Raw genomic sequence first — 26,925 nt, forward strand, 5'->3', positions numbered from 1 at the left:
CTTAAAATCAGCTAGCATTCAGAAAGCTTGCCTGCTGCTATTTGGTAAGTATCTCTCAGAATCATGTATTCACCTGGTATATTGGCATACTTAGTGAATATTGCACCATAGTTAAAAGAAACAGGAGTAGTCATTTTTTTTAATCAGTTCCTATGTTTAGTTGAAGAATCTGCAGTTTATTCAATAAGATCATGGAGGAAGTGTTGCCTTATCCCAAGAATTGCGCAGTATTAAAAAGTTAATATGTTTAGGCAGTAAATGGTATGAAGGTTTAGGGGAGACGGTGCCTGGTGCAAATCCCCCAGACAGCCCCCATCCCTTCTGCTCTTCAAGAAGTGAAAAACAAAACAAAAAAAATGACTTTCTGCTTTTATTATAGAAAGCAGATTGGTACCTTAATACTAGGGTACTTAGGAATACCTTGGGTACTTTTGTACCAATCTGTTTCCTACACAGATCTTTGGCCCCCATCAGCTCAGCCCTTCAACTGAAGAGGTAAAAAAAACTGGAACTCATGTTGACATTTCAGTTTAATACAGGAACTTTCGATTGTGCCCCCTAACACTTTACACCCAGGACAATTGCACCCTTCAGCCCAGTCATGCTATGTATTGATATGCATTGTCAGAACAGCAGATATGATGATTCTAACCTCAGTGTTTCATTGTGCTAAACAGCTATAGTCACTGGTTTATTTTTGAAGCTGGTCAGTGAGCTGCTTTGTATAGCCCTCTTTGGAAGGCCACTCCAAAGTAGGGTCAGTCATTATGCAGTACATATCCCGTTCCTTTAGTAGTATTAATGTTAATTTTAAATGTGCGACTACCTGACCTAGGGCTTGTTCCAAATGCTGTACTTCATAGCAGACAATCAAACAAGGTGGGATCCTACTGCCTGAAAGTATAGCAGACCTCAGTCATCTGGGTCCTACATACTACAGAGAAGGGTAACTGCTTCTCATGCATTTCTGAGCTGCAGTTGTTTTACAGCCTGAGTAATTCAGTTATCCAGAATTCCTGTACTTCAAAGCAAATCAAATGTTTAGTGCTAAAGTTGCAAAAAGATATAGCTCTACTCTTTGATGGGGATATTCTGTAATGTGCATTATAACAGGGGATGACATCCTCTCTGGTTTGACTAGATATGATCATCTACATCTTGTGAGCAACTCTATGAGCTCGTATGACCACTGAGGCCATGCCTCATTTAAAGTTAAATCCATTGTCCACCAATATCCCTAGGTCTCATTGAAGAAGTCGTTCTAGTCTGTAGACAAATCCCAGCTTTCTCTCTAAATGTGACCATGCTGCATGTCCATATCAGAGCAAAGAGAGAGAGATTACTATCATCATACTAAGGGTATTTACTGTCCAGCTCTTCCTGTTATAAACTGCATAGGTGGCAGTGTGACTATATCACTGAGTTTGCACTCATCAGCAGATTCAGTAATCCAGACACATGTTGAGCTATGGTGAATGTGACAGTAAGTCATAACGTGGGGTTACTCAGCAACTGAACTGTACCAGGTAGGAGTGCTAGGGACGTTAGATACAGATATATAGACAGAAATGATGAAAAGGCAAAAAAAAGCACAGCATTAACATTCACCACTGACTCAAAGTCCGTAAAGTAATTACAGACAAGTGGCTGCTCATTTCTGAGAACAAATAGCTAGAAAACCTACTTGAATCCAGGCCCTCTTCCATGTTTAGAAGAGCAAAGAGCGTGAGAGACTGGGTCAAGAGCAAAGACAAAATCATGGAGGAAAACAGAGGGACTTTCAAAAGGGGAAAACGCCAATACTTTTTGCGAATATCTGAGTAACTGATCATTTCTATCACCCCATCTCTGGTAAGATTTAATAGACTCAGAAGTGTGATTGTAACACACATCTTTATAGAGTGAATGAAGCTATGTATGAATTATTAGGGAAGCAATCAAAGTTTGTGTATAAGACTACTCGTAATTTGAAAGGCTTGTTTCAAAACAAAGAACCGATAAATTTGAAGAGAACAAATAATTGTGGAAATTGTAGTCAGTGTGTCAATATATACTGGTGAGTGAATATGTGAAATTAGCGAATGCAACAAATACTATAGTAGTGTTACAGAAGGGTAACTGTGGAAGTAAATGGTTAGTGTGCATGGCAACGTGTAATACATGCCCCAGTTTTTAAATAGCAAAAACAGAAAGGGCATTGTGAAAGCAAATGTATGAGCATTGCTGTGATATTAGAAGGAAGAATTTGAATAATGCAGTAGCTAAACATTTTGAGAGTTGTGGGAATTTTTATTAAGTTTGATTTTGGAAATTTTGACCACTGATCCCAGGAGTGGTGGTTGGGAAACAAAGCTGGAATACAAGAAACTTTTTGGGCAACTAAAATTGGATGCAACTACCACCCTGGGACTAACAGACAAGTCTCTATCAGTAATTGATTTTTTATGATGTTATTTATTGCAATGTCATCATGGATATTTGTTTTCTGTGCCATGTTTCAATTTATTGTGTTTTTTCATTCAAGAATTTGCTGGCATCAATTTTTATTGACAGTATTTAAAGGCTTATTGTGACATAATATTTGGTTCTGAAAAAGTATTTCTGTACTAAATACAAAACAAAAAGCGCTTAACTATATTGGTATTTGGCAGTTGGTTTATGTGGTTTGGCATTCACTTGGATTGCCTAACCTTTTGCAATAAATCGATTTTAACCACAGTGCTTCCACCTTTTTTTTTTTTGTACAACTGTCTTATTTTATTTTTATTTATTTTACATTTGTTGACCGAGATAGTCTGACTGGATGCATGTCCATTTTCAGCGGAGGCCCGGGGAGAAAAGCTCCAAGGGTAAGCAGATACAGCATTACATAATACCAGCATTACATATTACAAACAGACTATTTACTGAGATTACATAAGTAAGCAAGTTAAACAAGTTCCACAGGTTACAGTTAATCCTGAGCACAAGTCAGGATTAAATTAAATTACACAGTAAACTGGTTAACAGATTTTTACACATTCTAGAGAGAGTTAGCCAGGCTTGATACATTGAATCTAGTTTTAAATTGACCTAAGGTGGAAAGTAAGGTAATATCAGCTGGAAGTGAGTTCCAGGATCTACTTATAGAGTTTGCAAAGAGAGAATCACCGGCTGTGTTATTAATTTTGCTAGTCTGAATTAGTAGTTTGTTAGAGGATCGAAGTGGTCTAGGATTGTTATAGGGGGTGATAATATTTTTAAGTGCAGAAGTATTGTCCGGATTATAGAGGATTTTATAGGTCATAATCAGTTGGTTATACTGGATTAGGCTGGGTAGTTCAAGCCACCCAAGCTGATTTAGATTGATGCAGTGATGTGTCCTAAAAGGCAGCCCAGTGGCAAATCTGGCAATGTGGTTGTAGCAAATTGAGTTTGTTAAGGACAGTCTTGTTTAAATTTGAGAGTAGAGGGGATGCATACAGAAGGGTTGAAAGAAGGTGAGAGCGAGCTATGGTGATTTTAGCTGGAGGGGTTAGGAAGGCTTTTATTCTGTAAAGTGACCCTAGTTTTTTATTGATGGTTTTGATAGTTTGGTTAACATGTAGGTCAAATTTTAGATTATTGTCTATGATGACACCTAATAGTTTTGTAGATGGGTCAGGGGAGATTATTGTGCCATCATTTGATTTTATGGTAAAGGTGAAAGTGGTAGACCTACGTGTTGGTGAAAATAACAGCATTTTAGTTTTTTTGGTATTTAGGATCAGGCGATGTTCATAAAGCCAGTTTTATATTGTATTAAAGGTGGTCTGGGTAGCTGACCATAACTCTACTGGAGATGTGGCTGAGTAAATCTGAGTAGAGTCATCAGCATATTGGATACAGCTGACTTTTGGGATGACAGTATAAAGGTCATTAATGAAGATGAAGAACAGCAAGGGCCCTAGTATAGAGCCTTGTGGTACTCCAAGGGTGTTAGGTAGAAGGTTAGAGAGTTTGTTCTGCCAGAGGACAGCCTGCTGTCGACCATTCAGGTAGGATTGAAGCCATTGGAGGGCTCCAGTTTCTAGACAGAATGTTTGCAGGGTGTGGATTAAAAGTTGGTGATCAACCATATCGAATGCCTTGGAAAGATCCAAAAAGAGGGCTGAGGATATATAATTATTGTTGCGATTATTGTTTATGGTGTTAGTAAAGGCTAGGAGGGCTGAAGTAGTACTGTGATGAGGACGGAAGCCATGCTGAGTGTCTGCCATAAGGCAATTTTGGATTAGGTGTTGCATGAGTTGTCTATGAATACATTTTTCCATAATCTTTGCAAGTGGAGAGAGTATAGCTATTGGCCTATAATTGGAGAATTCAGTAGAGCTGCCTCCTTTGTGAAGTGGGATTACATAGGATATTTTCCAGATGATGAGAATTTTAGCTTCTACTATGGTTCGATTGATTAGTATTGAGACGGGGTAAGCAATAGCATCAGCTGATTTTTGTAGGTACTCGGCAGGGAGTTGATCAGCAGAAAGTGTAGTGGGTTTTAATTTTTTGATCAAGGTATGGATAAGTGAAGTGGTGACTGGTTGGAAGCTGAACGCGAGTAGGTTTCTAGGGGTGCTACTTTTCAGGACCAGGGGTGCTAGGAGGTAGTTGGCTAGCTAGGGCTTGAATTGTCTCAGTAAAGAATTGGTTAAAACTATCAGAAACATCTTCAGGGGTTTTATCAATAGTAGCAGCAGGGATTGGGGTTGAAGTTTGTCCAGGATGTAGTAGATTATTTAAACCTGCCCAAAACTTCTGAGGGTTATTTTGATTTACTGTCTGTAAATTACAGTAGTATTGTTTTTTGTTTTGAGCTGATCCATACAAAGCGGTAGATGCTCTGTAGTAGAAAGTGTTGTACATAGACTTGTATAAAGTTCAGGTGGGTAAGTGGGGGGGGGTGCGAATGCATCCAAAAATGAGAGTGTATACTCTAATTTACAGAAACAAAAAATTTAGAGGGGGGGGACTTGGGAATGGTATGGCTAAGAAAATGAAGAACAAGAACAATTGTAATGGAAAGAATGTATGGAAAGAGATTAAGAGAACAAATATTAAGTCTCAGCAGGATGGACACTGTTAAGATTAGCTTTTGGAAGGGATATAAATTGGTAACAGCTGTGGTCTGGGAAAATGAAAAAAAAAAGGGGAGTAGCAATTTTGTTGAGAAAAAGCTGGTCACTAGAGCTAATAAGGATGATAGACAATAATATGGTAAGGTCTGCAGGAGTAAAAGGAAGAACAGAAGGGCTAAAAATAATAGTTGTACAGTATACCACCAGCTACAGGCATATGAAATTTGAGAAGCACATTAGCAGAGATTAGTATATTTCAGGAAGGAATGGTAATATATATTGGAAACTGGAATCTTACTACACAACAAGATTAAGTGTATAAACCCCCAAGAAGTGAAAGGATTACGAAAGAAGGAAGATTTTTAGGGGATCCATTAATGTCAGTTAGGATGGTTGACTGGACTAGAATGAATGTGAAAAAAAAAGTGGGATTTATACTTTCTATTCTGCCAGACATTGCTATTGAGAAATATAGATAGAAGATATATCACCTTAGAACATGCACAGATGGTGAAAGTTATGATAGATCCCATTATATATTCAGATTATGCACTGTTGAGGATTAAAATTAGGTAGAAAAAGGAACCAATAGTAGGCATGTTATACTGGCTACCCATGAATTGACTGGAGAGAGAGAAAAAGATAGGGAATGACTAGCAAAACTTAAGCAGGAAGTGATGGGGGTGGAGAAGGATGATGGTGGAACATGGGAGAAAGTTAAGGTAGAAGTTAGAAGAAAGTTTCAGGAAAAAATTCAAGAGAAAATGTTAACAGAGATAACGCAAGAAATGGATGAAGGAATTGGCATTGTTACAGATAGAAAGAAGGTGTGGGAATCTTAGGTTAAGGGAAAGGGAGTTGAAGCAAAAGTTACAAACAAAAAATGAATGATGAAAGGGTATGGGAGAAAAAAAATTCTGTAGAAAACGCATTCGTTATCACAAATCCAAATGCAACAAAGGCTGTGGAACTTAGATTGAGGCAACAAGAGGTAGAAAGAGAGATTTATAGGTTAGGGCGAGAGAATGAAGAGGAAGCATTAGTGGAATTGGAAGACATATTGGAATAATTTAGAGAATTTTTTCCAGGACTTGTATAGAGAAGGGTGGCTTGAGAAGGGTATTGACAAAGAGAAGGGGGTTAGTCCAGAGTGTCCACAGCTAGAAGAGCAGAAAGAAGTATTGATTAAGCCGATATGCAGGGAGGAAATGGACTATGTATGGCAAATGATGAAAGATAAGACACCAGGCAGTGATCTTCCTCCAAAAGAGGCTTGAGAATTACAAAAAAATAAGTCTTGGGTAGATGAGAAAAGACATTTAATGAAATCCTTGAAGGAAAGGAGATTACCCAAGTCATGGAGGTAACAATTGCAATAATCTATAAAGAAGGGAAAGATCCATTGAAGCCCTCATCATACTGACCTAGCTGTATTCTGAACCATGATTACAAAGAGTTTATCCAAATCCGTGTGGATAGATTGAGAATGATTGTGAAAAGGAACATTAAGGATAATTAGGTTTTGTAGGGGGTCACAGAACAACAGATAATTTGATTAAAACTCTACTAATTTTACATAGGCACAAGACTAGGAAGAGGAGCTTGCATTAATCTCTCTGGATGCTGAAAAGACATTCAGTAGAGTCAGTTGGTATTAGAAGTCTGGACCGATAAAAGGGTGGGGATTTCTACAAAAATGGATAACTATGATAAGTAGACTATATGAAGAAGGAAATACAAGAGTCAATGTTAGAGCCTGGCTATCAGATAAGATAGAGAGGAAAGTGAGACAAGGATGTCCCCTTTTTCCATTACTATTCATAGATTCATAGGTGTGTGCTAGGCTAATGGCCCTGGAGCCTTTAGAAGCCTAGCCCATAGAAGTGCCCTAGCATCGTGCCGCCTGACATTATCACATTATATATTGAACCTTTAGTGGAAGCCTCAAGATCATAATTTATAAGGGGTTTTTAAATGGGGGAAAAAGGAGAAAAAAATAGCTTTATATGCAGATGATGATTTGTTTTTCATGACAAAAATAGAAGAGGGTCAGCATGTGCTATGGGATATTGTAAAAAGGCGTGGGAAATTTTCAGGATATAAGATAAACAAGTGAAAACGCAGGCAGTAAAGAGAGAAAACAACATGGATGGAAGGGCAACACTAGAGGAAGGAAATGAATGGGAGAAGCAAATACAATATTTGAGAGTATGGATGAGTAGAGAGGTAAAGAATACCATAGAAAGTACTTATGAGAAAGATTTATATGAAAAGTTAAATGGCAGATACCGAAGTGGAATGCAATTAACCTAGGTATGGATCAAAGAGTGTTAATTCTACACACCTGGATTATTCTGCAATCTATTCATGTGAAACAAGCATTCTTGAATCTCCCAGAGCCCAAAATATTAAAGAAGGTGAAAAATGTGTAAGGTTTTTATTTGGGGTAGGCAATACCAGAAGATGAGCTGGGAGAGAATGGTCTGGAAAAAAGAGCAGCAAAGATTAAGAATTCCTGACCTGAAAGAAGCCATGCAGACATGCTTTGTTGCAAGCATTTTAGACCACTAGATATGCAATATGATGCAGACTAGAAAAGAATGTTGAAAGAGAGAGAGATGGACTAGAGCAAGCAAGAGATTTTAACATTAATAGTGGAAGGGCCTAAGAACAGATGGAATACAAAATGGATGCCAGAAGCCGAAAAAATTATTGAAAGAATGTGGAAGGAGAAAAGAAAATTAGAGACATGGAGGGAAATAGTAATAGCAATAGTAGGTAGGAAGGAGGATGGTCAAAGTGAAAATGGTATCGGGGGGACAAAGACTAGTTAAATTCTGGTTGCAGTTAATAATAGGGGTAAATAAAAACATGGAAAGAAGTAAGAAAGGGATATTAGCTAGACAGAATTTTAGAGTGGGATTATAAAGAGCTAAAGGCAAGGTGGAGTAAGTTGCAAAGGGAAAAAAGGGCAGAACATACTAGACCAGGAGATGAGAAGAAAGCATGGGAAGGAAACAAGTTTCATTAAGGAAATGTAGTAAACGGTGGAATAGGTCTAAAGGGCAAGTGAATCATAAGCACAGGGAGAGCTGGGAAAAATAATTGGGCCAAGAGATAAAGCAGATGGAAATGGAAAAAAATACTCAGCCTCCCTAGATAGGCACAAAAGCAAGGAAGCTTAGAATTTGAAAGGTGCTGGAAAGAGACTGGATGATCTCATCACAATTGTTTTTACTTGGTTTCCAACAGAAAATACCATCATGAAGCAAATAGTTGTTGGGACTACTGATGAGTATAGACAAGAATGAGATAACTGGAACATGGAAAAGTGAGGAGTCGATGTCCATATAGGATGATAGAGATGATGGGCAAATACGGGAACAAGAAGAAAAAGAACTGGGAGTGAAAGGACCTGTGATGTTTCTGAAGATATGGGAAGAAAATCACAGAAGGCCAGTAAGATTTCCTTATCCCTAGCATACCAGTAAGAACAAATTAGTTTCTGTTGTGTGTATGTTGACCAACTATGCATATTTGACGATTTTTTTTACAATGGGGGATCCCTGGTGGTCTAGTGGTTAGAATTTGGTGCTCTCACCACCACAGCCTGGGTTTGATTCCCTGTCAGGGAACTTCAATGCATTTTTGGCTTGTTTTTACCAAGCTGAGGAATGGTGATTCATCACTGTGACAAAGCAGAAATTCCCTGAGGCTCCAAGAGTAGAATAAGTTTTTTTTTTACATTTATTTCAATGAATTGCACTTCTTAACACTTATAGTTGTTGTGCTATACAGCTAATCTACTACATTTTGCACTGCTATAAAGCTATTTTTTACTGTTTCACTGCTTTTTGTACTGTTTTATACTGTTTTAACTGTATTTTCATTGCTTGTTAGTGTTTCAGTACTGTAATTGCATTTTTATTGAATTACTTAACTTTAAAATGCTTTTTCATACTGAGAGTTATATTTTCGGTTTGTGAGTGCTCTATGTGTGCATTTGTTTGTGATGTTTCTGTGTTCTAGTCGGGTAGCATAGTCTGGATAGAGGCCTGCTGTTATGCAGGCCTGGTTGTTTGGCTTGTTGAGTTTCCTGTGTTTCTGGCAGCCATCTTCTGCTGGTAGTGTCTTGTCTTCACCGTTAGCGAGAGTAACAGGGTTGCCTGACCTTCTCTGCCACGATTGATTGGTTGAAAGAGCAGGGGCTAGCAGGATTGGGTAGTAATTCGAGCTTCTAGATTCTTCCAACTTTTCTGGTATTTAAACCCTTTGTCTGCAGGGGCTGTGCTTGTTTTTAACAGGCTGAGGATTGGTGATTCATCACTGTGACAAAGCAGAAATTCCAAGTCTCCAAGAACAGAATCATTTCTTCTTACATTTATTTCATTGAATTGCACTTCTTAACACTTATAGATGAATATATATATATATATATATATATATATCTATATATATCTATATATATATATATATATATATATATATATATATATATATATATATATATATGAATATATATGGCAATCCACTGTGCACAGAAGAAGTCATCAGGGATCTGGGGACCCAGGTTGACAGTAGCCTTTCGTTTGACACTCATGTTGCTAAAGTAGTTAGGAAAACCTTCTACATTGCCCACCTGATCATGAAGGGATTCACATCTAGATCAAGGGAGGTCATCGTCCCCCTGTACTCATCACTCATTAGACCTATGATTGAGTACAATGCCCCATTCGGAATGTATCTGACCCGACACCTGCAGCAGCTGGAAAGGCCCCAAAAGTTCCTCACCAAAAGGATAAAGGGTCTCAAAAATATGTCTTATGCTGCCCGACTGAAGGAACTCCAGCTCTATTCAGTCTCATACCGCTTGCTCAGAGGTGACCTGTGCCTGACATATAAGGCCATGTCAAACCCTGATTTGATGAATATGCTTCACCTCAAAAAATCTAGATCCCTCAGAACCACAAGGGCAGGAGACTTAAACCTTGACACGGTTATTAATAGAACATGCTGGAGGGACAGATTCATCACCCAGAGACTCCCTATGCTGTGGAACAAAATCCCAGTACATGTGAGGCAGAGCACCTCACTGGCCTTGTTCAAGAGGAATCTTGACCAATGGATGGGGGATCGCAGATATACCCCAGGGATTACTTCAGTGTCACTGCTTGACAGAGGCACAGCAAAATAATAGGCATAGTTTTATTCAAAGTAAAGGGGTGGCGAAAGCCAAATAACTATGGGCTAGGCTTATAAATGCCCTTGGGCAGATAGCCTAGTACGAACCTATGAACCTATGAACCTGTGTATATATATATATATATATATATATATATATATATATACATATATACACATACATGTTAACAGTGCTATATTCTACTGAATGAAGGACCCTCTACTTAGCACATATACTAACTTATGTATCTTTCATCAGGTTCTATCCCCCTCTATCTGCTAGATCCCTGAAAGGCTTGAATGCTAGAACGACACCTCCCCTGCTGAAACCTAACTAGAAACTTTCTTGCACTGTCCCTCGACTCTGAAAAGATCTGCCAAGGTTAATATTACCTTATCCTGTCTGTATGTACTATATTGTTTAGCCATACTGGGCCTACAGCACTACCAGTAATCCCTCAAAGCCCCACAATCAACCCTAAAATATTTGGGTTACTCCCATATCTATCTCTAAGGATTTCCTAGTGAACATATCCAAGTTTCTAAGCGGCCCTAAAACTACAGAAATAGCAGAAAATTGGCAGAAGAAAGCTTAATGTGCGAAAAGGCTGCAAAAAGTGATTAAATTGTATACTGAAGGCAAAAATAAGGGTAAGATAGTATTTAAAAAAAAAAAAAACAGCTTCTTTGTACTTACATGCTTATACAGGTCCTACAAATCTCGTGGACAGGTTAAGCCCCGCTGTGCTTGGGCTCGCTCCGTGCCCCACCCTGCCCCAAATCCCAGCTGCCCTTACTAGTCCTAAATTTATAGCTCTAAAACCACTCTCCCTCTTTTTAGAAACAATCAACAAGTCTCCAGGCATCATCAGGACCCTCCCTACCTACCTATTCTAATTATCCCCCTACTCAAGTTGGGCAAAAATCAAAGCTAATATCTAGATAATGCCTCTGTTATTAGACGTGAAACCTTTCAAATTAATGCTATTATACTGCCTACTACCCTTGATGATAACCCCATATCTTCTCACCACCTACGAAAATCTGTCCTAATTAGGCTACCACTACCCAAGAAGCCAAACCACCACTCCAATAATACAAATTAAATTAGACCACTTAATAATCCCCCCTTACGACTAACTCCTTGGGTACAAAATATCACCAACCCATTAGATCCAGATATATCAACCCCAAAATCAAGAATTACCTAAGACTAATATTTAAATTCCTAAAGCTCACAATTAGACTACATGGCAACCTCACAAGGGATGGAGACATTCATCCAAACCCTGGCCCAACCTCGCTAGTTGATCCTAGCTCCAATTCTACTATTCCTACTAACTTACAAACTTTAACTAGACCTTCAGACTCACTCCTGGTCAGTCACCTAAATATTAGAAGCTTAAATAAGGTCCACCACCTGCATGCACACTTAGATACACATTCCCCGGATATATTTTGTCTTACTGAAACCTGGCTAAAACCATCAGTGGCAGATAACGAGGTTTCACCCCCAGGTTATAACATACTAAGGTTAGACCGTACCACTAGGAAGGGAGGAGGGGTAGCTGTACTATACAAAACTACTCTAGATGTGACCTCTGATTCCACACAACCACCCCGTGTTGATAATGTTGAAATTCTCATTACCAAGCTTAAAATGAATAAAAACAAAAGTATTAACATAATCTGTGTCTACATTCCCCACCCCCCTGGTAATAATGCAAACACCCAAGAAGATATCCTGTGTTGGCTGTCTAGTAACTACCCTCAAGAAGCCATTGTTCTAGGAGACTTCAACGTCTACTGGAATATTTGTTCCTCAGAATCTCCGACCATCCATGCAAATCTATACAGATTTACTCCGATCCACTACTAGGATCAGTAAACCTAACAACAAAGATAGTATCCAAGATTGGATACTCATTAATAGCCATCCCCACATGTATAGGTTCATAGGTTGGTACTAGGCTATCAGCCCTAGGGTCTATACAAGTCTAGCCATAACAATTCCCTGGCTATTTCTTCCCACACTATTTACTTCCCTGGACTCCTGTCTAGCAGTGTGACTGACGTGATCCCCAGGATGAATTTCCTTTCTCCCATCCAGTCGTCAAGGTTCCTTTTGCAGAGGGCCAAAGAGGCACTCTGCTTGACATGTATGGGCAATCTATTCCAGAGTCTGGGGGGTCTCTGGGTCAGGAACCTATCCCTCCAGCATGTTTTGTTTATTGTGTTGACAAGATTTAGATCCCTGGAGTGTGTGGCTCTGAGGGATTGGGATTTCTTTAAGTGTAGCATGTCCAACAGCTCTGGGTTTGACATGGCCTTGTATGTTAAGCAGAGATCGCCTCTGAGTAGACAATATGCGACAGAGTATAGCTGGAGTTTTTTAAGGTGGTCAGCGGTATAGGGCTGGTACCTGACCTGAAGACATAAGTGACCATTTTCTTACCTATATAATCAGGCATAAGACTGACATCCCCCATCAACCTACTTATAAAACAATTAGAAACAACAAAAACGTTAACCTTGCTAATTTCCAAAATGAACTCAAAGCATGTAATTGGGCAGTCCTAAAACATCTGTCACTTGAAGAAGCTGTATTATATTTCAACACCAAATTCCTAGCCATCCTTGATACCCATGCACCTGCACGTTCTATCCATCCTTAATACCCATGCACCTGCACGTTCTCCAAGAACTAAAGCAAAAGTTGCTCCATGGCTCTCAAAAGAAACCAGACAGATGATCTTACTTAAAAACAAAGCTTGGACCACTTGTACCACAAAATCCCCTTTAGATCAACTTAGATTTAGACAACTAAGGAACAACACTAAAAAATCTACCACCCTAGATAAAAAAAAAACTTTTACTGCCATTTACAACAGAAGCATTAAAACAATCCACAAAAGTTTTGGGCAGGCATAAATAAACGTATTCACCCAAAGCAATGCACAACTCCTACCCCCTCGGCTACCATCCAAAAACCTTCAGAAGACGTTGCCAATTCCTTTAATAGTTTCTTCACAGAAACTATCCAGTCACTAGCTAACCAACTTATCTCCCAGTTGCCAAAGTCCTAACGCCACCGCACCTAGTTCTCAACTCCCTTTTAACTTTCAACCAGTTTCCACATCACTTATCTGTGCCCTAATCAAGAAACTAAAACCTACCACCCTTTCAGTGGATCACCTCTCAGCTGAGTATCTACGAAAAGCTGCAGATGCCATAGCATACCCAAGCTCTATCCTGATCAATAGAACCATATCAAAAGCCATTATCCCCTCCATCTGGAAGACATCCCATGTTAGTCCACTCCACAAAGGGGACAGTTCCACTGAACTGTCAAATTACAGACCTATAGCTGATTTGCCACCCCTGGCTAAAATTATGGAGAAGTGCATCCATAAACAACTCCTGAACCATCTCATTCAGCACAATCTCCTGGCTAACTCACAGCATGGTTTCAGACCATTGCACAGTACAACCACAACCATGGCCCTCCTCTCCTTCTCCAATATTATTAATCAAAACCGAAACAACAATAAGCTTTCTTCTGCCCTCTTTCTTGATCTCTCCAAAGCCTTCAATATGGTCAACCACCAACTAGTCATACACACACTTAAATCTATTCCCCTAGATGTCCTGGCTATCCAATGGTTCAAATCATATCTGAGTGGTAGACAACAGGCTGTACTATGACAGAACAAACTATCTTCCCTTCTACCTATCACCCTCGGGTCTGTACACAGTCATCCCAACAGCCACCTGCATTCAGTATGCGGATGACTCCACTTTGATTTGCTCTGCCACCTTCCCTTTAAGTCTGCAGACTCTATCCCAAGGTGTTTTAATACTGTCAAAAATTGGCTCTGTAGTCAGTCTCCTATTAAATCCTAACAAAATGAAGCTACTGCTTTTCTCCCCCACTTGTAAATCCTCTGCTCCAACCTATACTATAAACTCTAACAATAGCACTGTCATTGTCCCAGATCCCTGTACCAAACACTTACATGTTAACAGTTGATAATAACCTCAAGTTTGATATGCATATTAATCAAGCTATTAAAAAAGTTAATAAAAAACTTGGCTCACTATACACGATCAATCCTTTCCTCGCTCCACTAGCTAAGACAGTAATTGTCTGCACACATCTGCTTTCCACCCTCCTTTATGCATCCCCTCTCTTCACGAATTTGAGTAAGTCCGACCTTAGTAAACGCTCTAGCTGCTTTAATCATATTGCTAGATTTGCCACTGGAGCAGCATACAGAACATGCCACTGACTGAACCTAAAGAATCAAGGGTGGCTAGAATTGCCTATCCAACTTCAGTACAATCAGCTAATAGTAGCACATAAAATTCTCTGTCAACCTGAAAACCCACCCATACTTACAAAAATGATCACCCCTTACAGCAACCTCAAGACACTTCGATCACCCCTTACAGCAACCTCAAGATACTTCGCTCATCCAACAAATTACTAGTCCAAACCCTCAAAAGCAACAACTCATCTGGAGACTCTATATGCCACCTCTGTTGGCAAAATATGGAACTCACTTCCTGCTGAGCTTACTTCAGAACCCGTTCTTACCCAATTCAAAAAAAAATCTAAAACTGTAACTGACAATGGCTATGTCCTTGCTCTAATCCTGACTAACTCTGGCAATATAAACATGTACTAAAGAGGTGTTTTGGCTATCCCTACATTGCTTCCTAATTGTTACTTTATAACAAATCAGATTTATATATGACAGAATGAATGACTTTTATCCTATGGTATTGTATCAGTAACAGTGTTTTAACTTGTTTAATGTAACAGTTTTTCTGTATGTATGTATGGAGCTTTTCTCCCCAGGCTACCACTGAAATATCCAGTTGGACTATCCCAGTCAACAAATGTAAAATAAAATAAATAAATATAGTTGTGCTGTTAAGCTAATCTACTATGTTTTGCATTGTTGTAAAGCTTTTCTTACTGTTTCACTGCATTTTTGTACTGTTTTGTACTGGTTTAACTGTATTTTCATTGCTAGATAGTGTTTCATTACTGTAACTGCATTTTTATTGAATTACTTAAATGTAAACTGCTTTTCATACTGATAGTTGTATTTTCTGTTTGTGAGTGCTCTATCTGTGCTTTTTTGTGAGGTTTCTGTATTCTAGTCAGGTAGCATAGTCTGGATAGAGGCCTACTGTTATCCAGGCCTGGTTGTTTTGCTTCCTGAGCTTCCTGTGTTTCTGGCAGCCATCTTATGGTGGTAGTGGCTTGTCTTCGCTGTTAGTGAGAGTAACAGGGTTACCTGACCTTCTCTAGCATGAGTGATTGGTTGAAAGAGCAGGAGCTAGCAGGATTGGGTAGCAATTTGAGCTTCTAGATTCTTCCATCTTTTCTGATATTTAAACCCTGTGTTTACAGGGTGTTGCGCTTGTTTACTCATTGTGCACTGCTGTTGCACTGTTTTATGCAAGGTATCTCAGTTGCATTTTTTTCCTTACCAGCACTCCTGTATAATACTCACACCCATAGGTACTCTGTTCTGATAGTACCCACTCTACCATCTTGTACCTCTCTTCCATAAATTCTGACAACCATGAACGGACAATTTCCTGTGCTTTCTCATGCTAGTCTTGTTGATATGGACATCTGAGACAGTGTAGCAACTGCCTCGTGTACACGGACAACCCTCTTCAATTAGGAACACAATATGTGAGAGATGCAATTACATTAAGAACCTAGAATTCTTGGTGTTTGTCACAAGCCAGTACATCTGGCACTAAGAAGGTTGTCTGCACAAACACCACACCTGTACAGTACATTCCTACATATGTGGAGGTTCTCTACAAAAAACATACCTAAACAAAAGAGACCTCCGAGGCAAAAGCACACGTGCATCACAACCCACCAAGAACCACACTTAGTACACATGCCTATGTCTCACAGCCTCTAAGGCCCAGCCACAAACCCGACATACTAGTCATAGGAGGCTAGACAAGAGGAAAGTCATGGTAAGTTGCTAGAGTCCACCAAATCACTCACGCACTCAAGTCTGTCAGCAACAGGTACTGTTATGACTCTGTCATAGTCCATGCTGGTGTGAATGACTTGAGGCATACCTCTCTGGACTATATGAAGAGAGACATGATTGAGCTTGCTGAATGTGTATCCCAGACAGGTATGTCCCTAGCCTTAAGCAGCATCCTACCATCACCCAGAATGATGCCTCAGTACAAACAGAAAATGATTGACTTTAACAGCTGGCTTCGTTTCTGGTGTCATTCCAAGCAGATTCAGTACCTGACAGCCTGGGAGGACACGATTGACGGACCATGATGCTTTGCCAGAGATGGCCTTCATCTGTCTCCCCTCGGCTTCAGGCTTCTGGTAAAGGCTCTTGTCTCCCCCATAGTGCCTTTTTTTAGGCAAAGTCATGAAGACAAAATTACCAATGTGGAAAATTCTTCTAAATTAAATTTAAAGGTCATGCTGCAAAATGCTAGGAGTCTTAACATGAAACTGCACTCACTGCAAGCATTCCTCACCCTGGAAGAAGCTGAAATTTTGCAGTCACTGAAACCTGGTTCAAACTGTGGAGAGCACCCCAGCCTTACCAGGATGTTCTTCGTGTTTCACTGTTGCAGTCATTACATTTGGGTAATCCTGCTGGCAGGTTGCCCTCAGCCAGCCTGAATTCCAAAGTCTTGGGTCCTGCGTCGGCTGCTGTCACCCCTTCCCTGACGTCAGGTCATTAGGGGTATAAAAGAAGCAGCCGACGCCATTTTCTTCAGTCTTTCTTGCCATGCAGTGCCCGAAACAGAAGCAGTTCGCAAGTGCCGGTCAGCCGACTCCTGGGATTTTCGTGTTCAAGTTTCAGATCCGATGTCCTCAATAAAGCTAAGTACCCCATTGGGGAAACTTTGTTCTTGCTCCAGACCGATGTCAGAAAAAGTTAATGATTGTATTTCTTGTGGAAAGCAAATACCTCATAAGGACTTTCATTCTTACTGTATTCCTTGCCTAGGCCCTGATCACAACATTACTGGTTGTCAGTTTTGTGCTAGATTTAACCAACGCACTATTAAGCATCGGTATGACTTTGCTTTAAACTTCTTTGGATGCCGGTTTAATTATCCTGAAATGTCATCAGATAGCCATCCGACTACCAGAGTTCACAAAAAACGCAAAGAAAAAGATAGAGATAAACAACCAAGGCCAAAAAACGATGACGAGGCTACTCCTAAGCCAGTCACCAGTTCTCAGTTAGGCGCTTTCACAGCCCCTGATGCCCGCTACTTTAGAGTCGCAGGCCATTACTGAGTCTCACGTGGAGTCTGCTATGCCGCTGGATACTCAAGGTATTGGAGCCTCGGACGCTAATCCCTCAGATGGGTCCAGAGCCGCTGAGCAGGCACTGGCTTCTGAGGGTGAATTCAGACCTAAACATCTTTACATTTAAACAACTTCAACTTCAAAGGCAAAGACTAAAGCACCTTCTAAAGCAAGGAACCAAGCTCAAGAGCCATGTGGACAGGCCTCTATGCCCAAAAAACAGATGCTCAAAATGGCCGAAGACTTGATTACCTTGATCAGGGGTTCCCATCCCCCTCCTGATAAGAGGCCTAGGCAAGAGACGGACTATGAATCTTCAGATCAGGTTTCTATTTCTTCTGATTCCTCTTCTGATCAGGAATATTCTCTTCCCCCCTATGAGGATTCTGATGCTGAAGAATCTATACCTTCAGCATCCCCTCCTGAGGACTATTCTTTTGGGGAAACTTTGCATATCATGAGGGAGCATTTCCACTGGGAGAGCCAAGATTTTTCAGAATCTAAAAGAGACTCAGGGATTTCCTTTAACTACCTCAGCACAGGCCTCTAGCCATTCCACCTGTGTTAGACATTGTAGATGATGTGTTCTCGGAGTCTAGTCTGACCCCTGACTCCTTACCCCAGCTTCTGTTAAGTCTGACAGATATTGTAGGGTTCCAGACTCTCACAAATTTCTTTTTAAAAACCCTGCTGCTGACCCAGAAATTATTTCACAGGGTCCAAAGGGCGTTAAGGCTTCCACTGCAAAAAAAAACAACCCCCTCTGACAGAGATTCTAGAACACTGGATATATGGGAAAAAAAGGTTTACGCATCTGCAACTTTGGCTATAAGGGCCTTAAACTGTCAGTTTCATATCCTCAAATATCAGCAACATGTCATGGGATTGCTTAAACAGCAAATGTTAAACTCTGAATGTGCAGAAAACAAGGAAATGCAGGATTTATTGCATGCAGCTGAACAAGTTGGAAAGCATACTTTGCAATATGGTTTTGATTCTTTGGAGGCCTCCTGCAGGGCCACAGTTACAGGTTCTGTAATTAGGAGACATGCTTGGTTAAAGGAACAAAATCTGCCTGATCATGTTAAAGTTAAATTTACTAGATGCACCTTTACAGCATGATACTTTGGTGTTGAGGCAGAAGAGGTGTTAAAGAAAATGGAGGACAAAGCTAAATCTATGCAAAAGTTAAAGATTTTTTACAAGTACAGCCACCTAGGTGTAGTAGACACTGGCCTACAAAAAATCGGTCCTTTTCTGTGTCAGACAGACCTCAAAGGGGAAGATCCAGACGCCATAGGGGCAGATCCCAGGTGCAAGGTTCATACAGGTCAAAGCAATGGGGTGATTCTACCTCCAAAGTTGGAGAAGACAAATCACAACCATACAGGAAACAGTCCCAATGACCTCCCCCTACCTGCACCAAGCACTTATCTACTGGCAGCACCCTTAGGGGGAAAATTAGCACTTTTTCTCAAAATTGGTACATTATAACCCAGGACAAGTGGGTTCTAAATATAGTGTCACAAGGCTACAAGTTCCATTTCCATACTCTGCCAAAGGCAAACGGCTGGCCAGATCTGCCAAAAAAATCAATGGGCAGAGGCACAAAAACAAGTCTCATCCCTCATGGACATGGGGGCCATTCAACAAGTACCAGAGCAAGAGCAGGGACAAGGATTTTACTCAAGACTGTTCTTGGTACACAGAAAGGACAAGGCCTGGAGGCCGATACTGGACCTATCTATTCTGAGCACATTCCTGGATATTCCAAAATTCAAAATGTTGACTTTGCAGCAGCTTCTGCCCATGCTGGGCAAGAATGCTTGGCTGGTGACTTTAGACCTAAAAGAGGCATACCTGCATGTTCCAATCAGACAATCATGCAGAAGATACCTCAGATTCAAGGCTGGTTCAATGCATTACCAATTCTCTGCATTGCCCTTTGGCTTATCTACTGCGCCCGGGGTCTTTACAAAGTGCCTGGCACCAGTAATTGCATTCTGCAGACAAAGAGGAATACAAATATATCCTTACTTGGGCGACTGTCTCATTCAAGTGGAGAACAAGGACATTCTTCTTCAACATCTGGCATTTGTGAGAAGACTACTAACATGCCTAGGGTACACAGTCAACAAAAAGAAATCAAAACTAGTACCCTCTCAAGAGATAATATTACTGGGTGCAAGCTTAAATACAACTGCCCAGATGGCTTATCTCACGCCAGACAAACAAAGGCAACTGATTATCTTTTTCAAAATATTGGCAACAAAGGCCCAGTTATCTGCAAGAAAAATTCTGCAGGCTTTGAGCTTCATGGCATCCTGCATCCTACTAATTCCATATGCAAAACTGCATATGAGGAAACTTCAATGGTACCTAGAAAGTGTTTGGACTCAACATTGCCACAGCCTGGAAACAATCATTACTCTCATTCCCTGCCTGCAACAGGAGTTTCGATGGTGGGCAAAGGCTTGTCACCAAAACAAGGGACAGCCATTCACATTACCCCCAGCTAGGCAGACACTAACAACAGATGCATCAGATTATACCTGGGGGGCCCACATATCAGGAAGATGCATTCAGGGCACATGGACCTCAAACCAAATGCATCTACATATCAATCAAAAAGAGATGCTAGCTGTTCAAAATGCCCTGACAGCCTTCGAGGACCTACTTCATCCAGGACAACTACTGATAAAGACAGACAACACCATGGTCATGTGGTGTATAAACAAGCAGGGGGGCACACATTCTTACCCTCTTTGCAGACTAGCCATGACCTTGTGGGACACAGCTTTGACTTACATCTGCAGGCACAATTTCTGCCAGGAAAGGAAAATAGTCTGGCAGATGAACTAAGCAGAAACCTCAAGGATCCCATGAGTGGAAACTGGATCCGCCAGTCTTCAGCATGATAACAAGGAAATGGGGATGCCTGGACATAGATCTTTTTGCCTCCCCTCACAATTGCCAACTAAAAAGATTCTGCACACAGACTTATCACAGACAAGCATGGAAAGTGGACACCCTATCTTTCAGCTGGGAAAACCAGTGTATGCCTTTCTTCCACTGCCTGTCCTCCCCAAGGTGCTCCTAAAGGTCAGACAGGAGAAGCTAAAGATGATACTGATTGCCCCAGACTGACCACGCCAGTACTGGTTTTCAATCCTAAGGAACTTGTCGTTATACCCAGCTTGGACTTTACCTCAAATACCTCGTCTACTGACCCAGTAAAACAATTAGATCCTGCCCAGCCAGCTCAGAACATTAAACTTGACAGCATGGCGGATAATGTAGTCACACAAAAACACCCCTCAGTAAAGCTGTGCTGGATGTCATTGTGGAAGCAAGTATGCCTTGTACTAGAAAGTCTTATGCTGGAAAATGGAAGAGATTCTGTGCTTGGAACCAGGCACAAGGAACTGATACAACTGCCCCAAACATTCCTCAGATTTTGCAATACTTAACTGAGATGCTGGACAAAGGCCTATTGTTTTCATCAATTAAAATTCATGCCTCTGCCATTTCAGCTCATTACAATACAGAGCCACCACTTTTTATTCATCCTTTATTAAAACAGTACCTCAGAGGGGCCAAAAATTTAAGGCCTCCACGGAGATTACCAATACCTGCATGGGACCTCAACTATGTCTTGAAAAAGCTCACTCTGCCTCCTTTTGAGCCAGCTGCTACTGCTGATATAAAGATTTTATCTTGGAAAACAGCTCTGCTCCTAGCAATTACTTCAGCAAGATGAGTTTCAGAGCTATAGGCGCTCATGGCTGTGGAACTTTTTATCATTTTTCATCCAGACAGGGTCTCCCTGAGGACATATCCAACATTTATGCCTAAAGTGGTGTCCAGTGTGGCCCTAAACCAAACTATTCATCTGCCAACTTTTTACCCAACACCACAGAACAAGGGGTGAGAATTCTGCATTCTTTGGATGTGCAAAGACAGCTTAGATTCTACTTGGACAGAACCATAGTTTGCAGGAAGACAGAGCAATTACTAGTGGCATATGCTGCAGGATCACAAGGAAAGGCCATCTCAAAGCAGACTATTTCTAAGTGGTTAGGCCACTGCATTCATTTCTGCTACTTACACCATGGCAAGCCAGTGCCTAAGGGCATTAGGCCACACTCCACCAGAGCTGCAGCAACTTCAGCAGTCATTCTCAGGGGAGTACCAACCAGGAACATTTTAGAGGCGGCTACTTGGAGTTCAGTGCATGCCTTTACAAAGCATTATCAACTGCCACTCTACTCTAAATCCAGGGCAGGTTTTGCCACTGCAGTTCTGCAGGGCCTCATAGCTGCTCCTACTGCTGTCTAGCTCCAGCATCCCAACCATAGCTTTGGGATTCTACCCAAATGTAATGACTGCAACAGTGAAACATGAAGAACATAGTACAGTTGTGTGCACTTACCATAAATGCAGATCTTTGAGTGTATTCACTGTTGCAGTCCAGGTTACCCACCCGCCTCCCCCGACATCTGGGGCAAGAAAAACTGAAGAAAATGATGTTGGCTGCTTCTTTTATACCCCTGACGACCTGACATCAGGGAAGGGATGACAGCAGCCGACGCAGGACCCAAGACTTTGGAATTCAGGCTGGCTCAGGGCAACCTGCCAGCAGGATTACCCAAATGTAATGACTGCAACAGTGAATACACTTGAACATCTACATTTATGGTAAGTGTACACAACTGTACTTTACTTGTCCTACCGTACTTTCAGACCCCAAACAGAGGGCTACAAAGCCAAAGGAGGTGGAGTTTCAATATTTATTAAAAACATACACCCCTCCAGGCTGGTCAAACAGTATGATGCACAGGTGACACTCCAGGTGTAGTTAGCTGTTGACAAAACACCTATTCAAATCATAGCTAGCTACAGACCCCCAATCGTGACTCAGGAGGCCCACTCCACCTATCTGGATTTATTTGAATCCATCAAGATTCAACCCTCTAGCCTGATCATGGGTGACTATAACTAACCAACTGTAGAGTGGAAGACCTATTCTAGCTCAAACACAAATGCCCAGAGATTCCTCGACTTTGTCAATGCTAGTGCATTGGATCAGCTGGTTGACACCCATACAAGAGGTGAAAATATTCTGGACCTGGTACTAACCAACATGAGTAGCCACTATAGCACCCCTACAGTGTCATCCTTCTTGGTAAGATCCGACCATAAAGCAATCACTTTCGAAGTCACCATCTCCCCCAACCCCCCCCCCCCCCTTGCCAGGGTCTAACAAAAACCTTTGTCCAAGCTGACTACAACATCCTGAGTGCAGGTATAAGCAGCCTCACAGCCACAATCCCTTTCATTGGAACAAGCAGTAATGTCCAAGCCTACACCAAAAAACTATATGAGCACCTGTATAGCTGCATGGACTCATCAATACCTGATGGGAGCAACTAATCTTCCTCAAGGAAGAGTAAACCTGTCTGGTGGACAGCAGCAATAAACAGATTCTGTAATAAAAGGAAAAAATTGCTGTCCAAGACCAAGATGGAGCAGGTGCCAAGTTGGAAGCAATCTCTGCTTTGTCTGAACAAACAAGTAAGGTCACTGGTGAAATCCTCTAAGGTTAACTTCAGGTCCAAATTGGCGTCACCCACTAAGGATAATCACAAGGCCTTCTTCGCATACATCCACAATCTCAAAGGTAACTCCCAAATCTGTTCTAAACTGGTGGTCAAGAGTACCACATGCACTAATGCCATAGATATAGCCAACCTGCTGGCAGACAAGTTCAGTGAAAACTTCACCTCCCTGTCCACCCCCATTAGTAAACCAGGACATCCCCAGCACCTGCCTCCCCTGCCATCATCACCAGGGAGCAGGTTGTTAATGCCCTCTAAAAGGCAAAAAGTACAGCCTCCATGGGACCAGACAACATCCCTGACTGTGTCCTACATGAACTCGGGCAAGACCTATCATCACCACTAGACACCCTATTCAACCAAAGCTTGTGCACTGGCTTCATCCCACCAGAATGGAGGACAGACACTGTCATCCCTCTGCACAAAAGGGGAGCGTCAACCAACATTGGCAATTATAGGCCCATCAGCCTAACTAGCCTGATCTGCAAGGCCATGGAATGCATTATCATGGACCTTATAAACAAAGACATTGACAATCTCCAAACACTTGATCTCACACAGTTTGGTTTTGTCAAAGGGAGATCTTGCCTGTTAAACTTGGTCACCTTCTTTGAAACAGTCGCCAAGGCCATGGGTGAGGGCAAGACAGTGCACACCGCCTACCTTGACCTAGCCAAAGCCTTCAACACTATTTCCCACTTGGACATAATAGATAAACTCTCCCAACTAGGCATCAACCCATATGTTGACAGATGGGTAGCTAACTGGCTCACTGATAGAACCCACTCAGTCAAAATATGGGAGGCCACCTCTAGTAGTAGACTCGTAACAAGTGGTGTACCCCCAAGGATCGGTCTTGGGACCTGTACTGTTTGGAATATACTTTTCTGAGGTGCAAGCCAAAACCAGTGGTCTGTGGCTGACCAAGTTTGCACATGACTGCAAGCTGGGTGCACCCCAAGGATAAGTCTTGGGATCTGTACTGTTTGGAATATACTTTTCTGAGCTGCAAGCCAAATCAGTGGTCTGTGGCTGACCAAGTTTGCACATGACTGCAAGCTCGGCACTGTCATAGATTCCCCTAGTGATGTGAGCATCTTCCAAGAGGGCCTTGGCCAAACTAATGACTGGTGCCAGAAGCATGTCCTCAAACTGAATGCCAAGAAATGCATCATTATCCCCTTTGGGGAAAATGGTGTCCCCACTAATTATTATATTAATAATGTAAGCATGCAATCAGTCGTGAGGGACTTGGGCACCCAGGTTGATAGCAACCTGACTTTTGACCATGTTGCCTCCATTGTACAGAAGGCTTTCTATGTGGACCACCTCTTAAGTAAGAGTATTTCGTCCAGGAAAAAGGTCATAACATCTCTGTATTCCTCCCTTATCAGACCCATTATAGAGTGCAATGCCCCCTTTGGCATGTACCTTACCAAGCACATGCAACAATTGGAGAGACCACAGAGGTTCCTGACCAGGAAATTCCAGGGTTTAAAATACCTATCCTATACAGATAGGCTAAAAGCCCTGTCCCCTCTACTAAGTCTCATACAGACTGCTCAGAGGTGACCCTGTATCTGGCATACAAGGCCATCTCAGACTCGGCCTTGATGGAGTTGCTGCATATCCGTAAGTCAAACTCTACTCTGCAACCCACACACAAGGCCTCAACCTGATCTGTGACAGTAATATAACTTGTTGGTGGGACAGATTTGTGTCCCAACAACCCCCCCCCCCCATCTGTGGAATAGACTTCCTCTCCATGTCAAGCAGAGTACCTCGATAGCCCTTTTTAAGAGGAACCTGGATGACTCGATGGGGAACAGAAATGATACCCCTGGGATTCCACCCGTGTTCCTGCTGGACAGGGAAAACAGATGCTGACTTTGTGGGAGCATGGGTGAAATTTTTGGCTAGGCTTATAAGGGCCTCCAGACCAATAGCCTAGTATCATCCTATGAACCTATGATGTGGGTGTTCGATAGAAAGGAGTTTCAATGGATAGTGTTTGATGACTAGCCATTGATGGAAAGTTCATTTGATGGATAAACATAGACTCAATGATCGTAACTAAGAAGTTTTTTTTTTTTTTTTGAGCTGGGAGTATAGGATTTGAATTGCTTAGACATAGTAATGCTGTTAGATGCCAACAATGGAAATTAAAATCTAAACCAACCGTAACCAAAGTATTGAATATTGTAAAGGAGGTAAGCTAATTGGATGTGGGATCATTAGAAAAGGGAAGGAGCACATTACATAGAAATAAGTAGAATTTGTGGGAACAATACATGCAGAAAATATTCAGGGGAAAGATTAAAATGTAAGGGAAAGCATGATTCTAGTAGTTTTTGTAATGCTGGAATGAATGATAATTGTTAAAACATACCTGTCTAATGCCTAAAACTAAAGAAAGTGTACACTGCTTTGTTTTCTTTTCTGTAATTGTATGTCTGCTCATGTCATTATCTAAATGTTGTGAATTTACTATAGGTTTTTAATTAAAAAACATATATATGTAATAAATATTATATATGTTTAGATGTTCATGTACATTTACTGTCGTCATTACTTCTGGAATTCTGTTGTAGGAATCCAATCAATTTCAAGAGCTTCGAAAGCCGTGGAAGATGAAATATTTAATATAAAACACACCAAATAAGCACTTTCATCTCTCAAGGAGACTTCATCAGATAAAAACCTTCCAACCCCAATCCTCTTTATATATAAAGTTAATGCACATTAATTACAATCATTAATTCAATTCCATTACATAAAATGTGGTTCTTAAAGCTACAAAACACCATAAAACCATTTCTGAATGTTTCCCTCACCATCATTTACATAATATTGTAATGTACACATACCTTGACCATACAAGTCATTTGCAAACTTAATATATATGTAACGCTTATACTTTATGTTAAAACTTGGTCTCTTTCATTTAATAGTGGTCCAATAGATACTTGGTCATTCAAACCAGGAAAAAAATAGTTTTTTTGGATTTTACAGTTATTATTGTGAGTCACTGCTTGGATTTGTAATTTCAAGAGCTTTCTAGTTACCTTACCTTTGGCATTGGTCATCCGTTGTTAAGAGAAGTAATTAACATTTGACTGCCATGAATAGCTTGGGACATCAACTTTACCCTTGAACAGCTGACTTTGGATGCTCTTGTGCTTGTAGCTTGAGTGCCACTCATATTTTGCCTTGAGAAACCATTTTCCTGGTATCATCTTGCAAGGAACATCTCGGCACTTCAGTTATAGATGTTGAAGGAACCACTCACTGTCTTTCACAGTTGCAGGGTCAGCCTCAGTCCAAATACTAATTTCCTGCCAAACATCGTTTAGGAAATGTCCCGTAACTCATTAATGCCTACTGTCTATCTGTTAATTAAGTGTTGCATTCCTGACTGCTCATTGGCTCGAAGGAAGTTACCTAGAGCTGAGAGTAAAAGAGCAAGGTGAAAAATTAAACTTGAGAAAAATCTTTCAACTGAGCAAGATTAGTAGAACTTAGATTTTCTTGTTCAGTTGAAGCCATTTTTTTTAAATGAATGTATTTCATAGCAGTGTTAAGTACTGCATATTTATTGCTGTGATAATTAGAGTGGTGCAAAAACATGGGGTACAGTCTGTTTTTCAAGTGCTATTGACTTGAATGAGGCAAAGTAGTCCCCACAGGTAGCACTGCAGGC

General features: G+C 41.0%; 1 protein-coding gene across 1 annotated transcript in view; it reads left to right on the top strand.

Moving 5' to 3' along the window:
• ACACB (acetyl-CoA carboxylase beta) overlaps nucleotides 1-26,925 on the top strand; it is a 1,510,375-nt gene that overhangs the window by 747,145 nt on the left and 736,305 nt on the right. The gene's annotated exons all lie outside the window — the stretch shown is intronic.

The sequence above is a fragment of the Protopterus annectens genome, chromosome 4.part0 (genome assembly GCF_019279795.1).
Source record: "Protopterus annectens isolate FY-2018-M chromosome 4.part0, PAN1.0, whole genome shotgun sequence".
In the NCBI taxonomy this organism is placed as follows: domain Eukaryota; kingdom Metazoa; phylum Chordata; order Ceratodontiformes; family Protopteridae; genus Protopterus; species Protopterus annectens.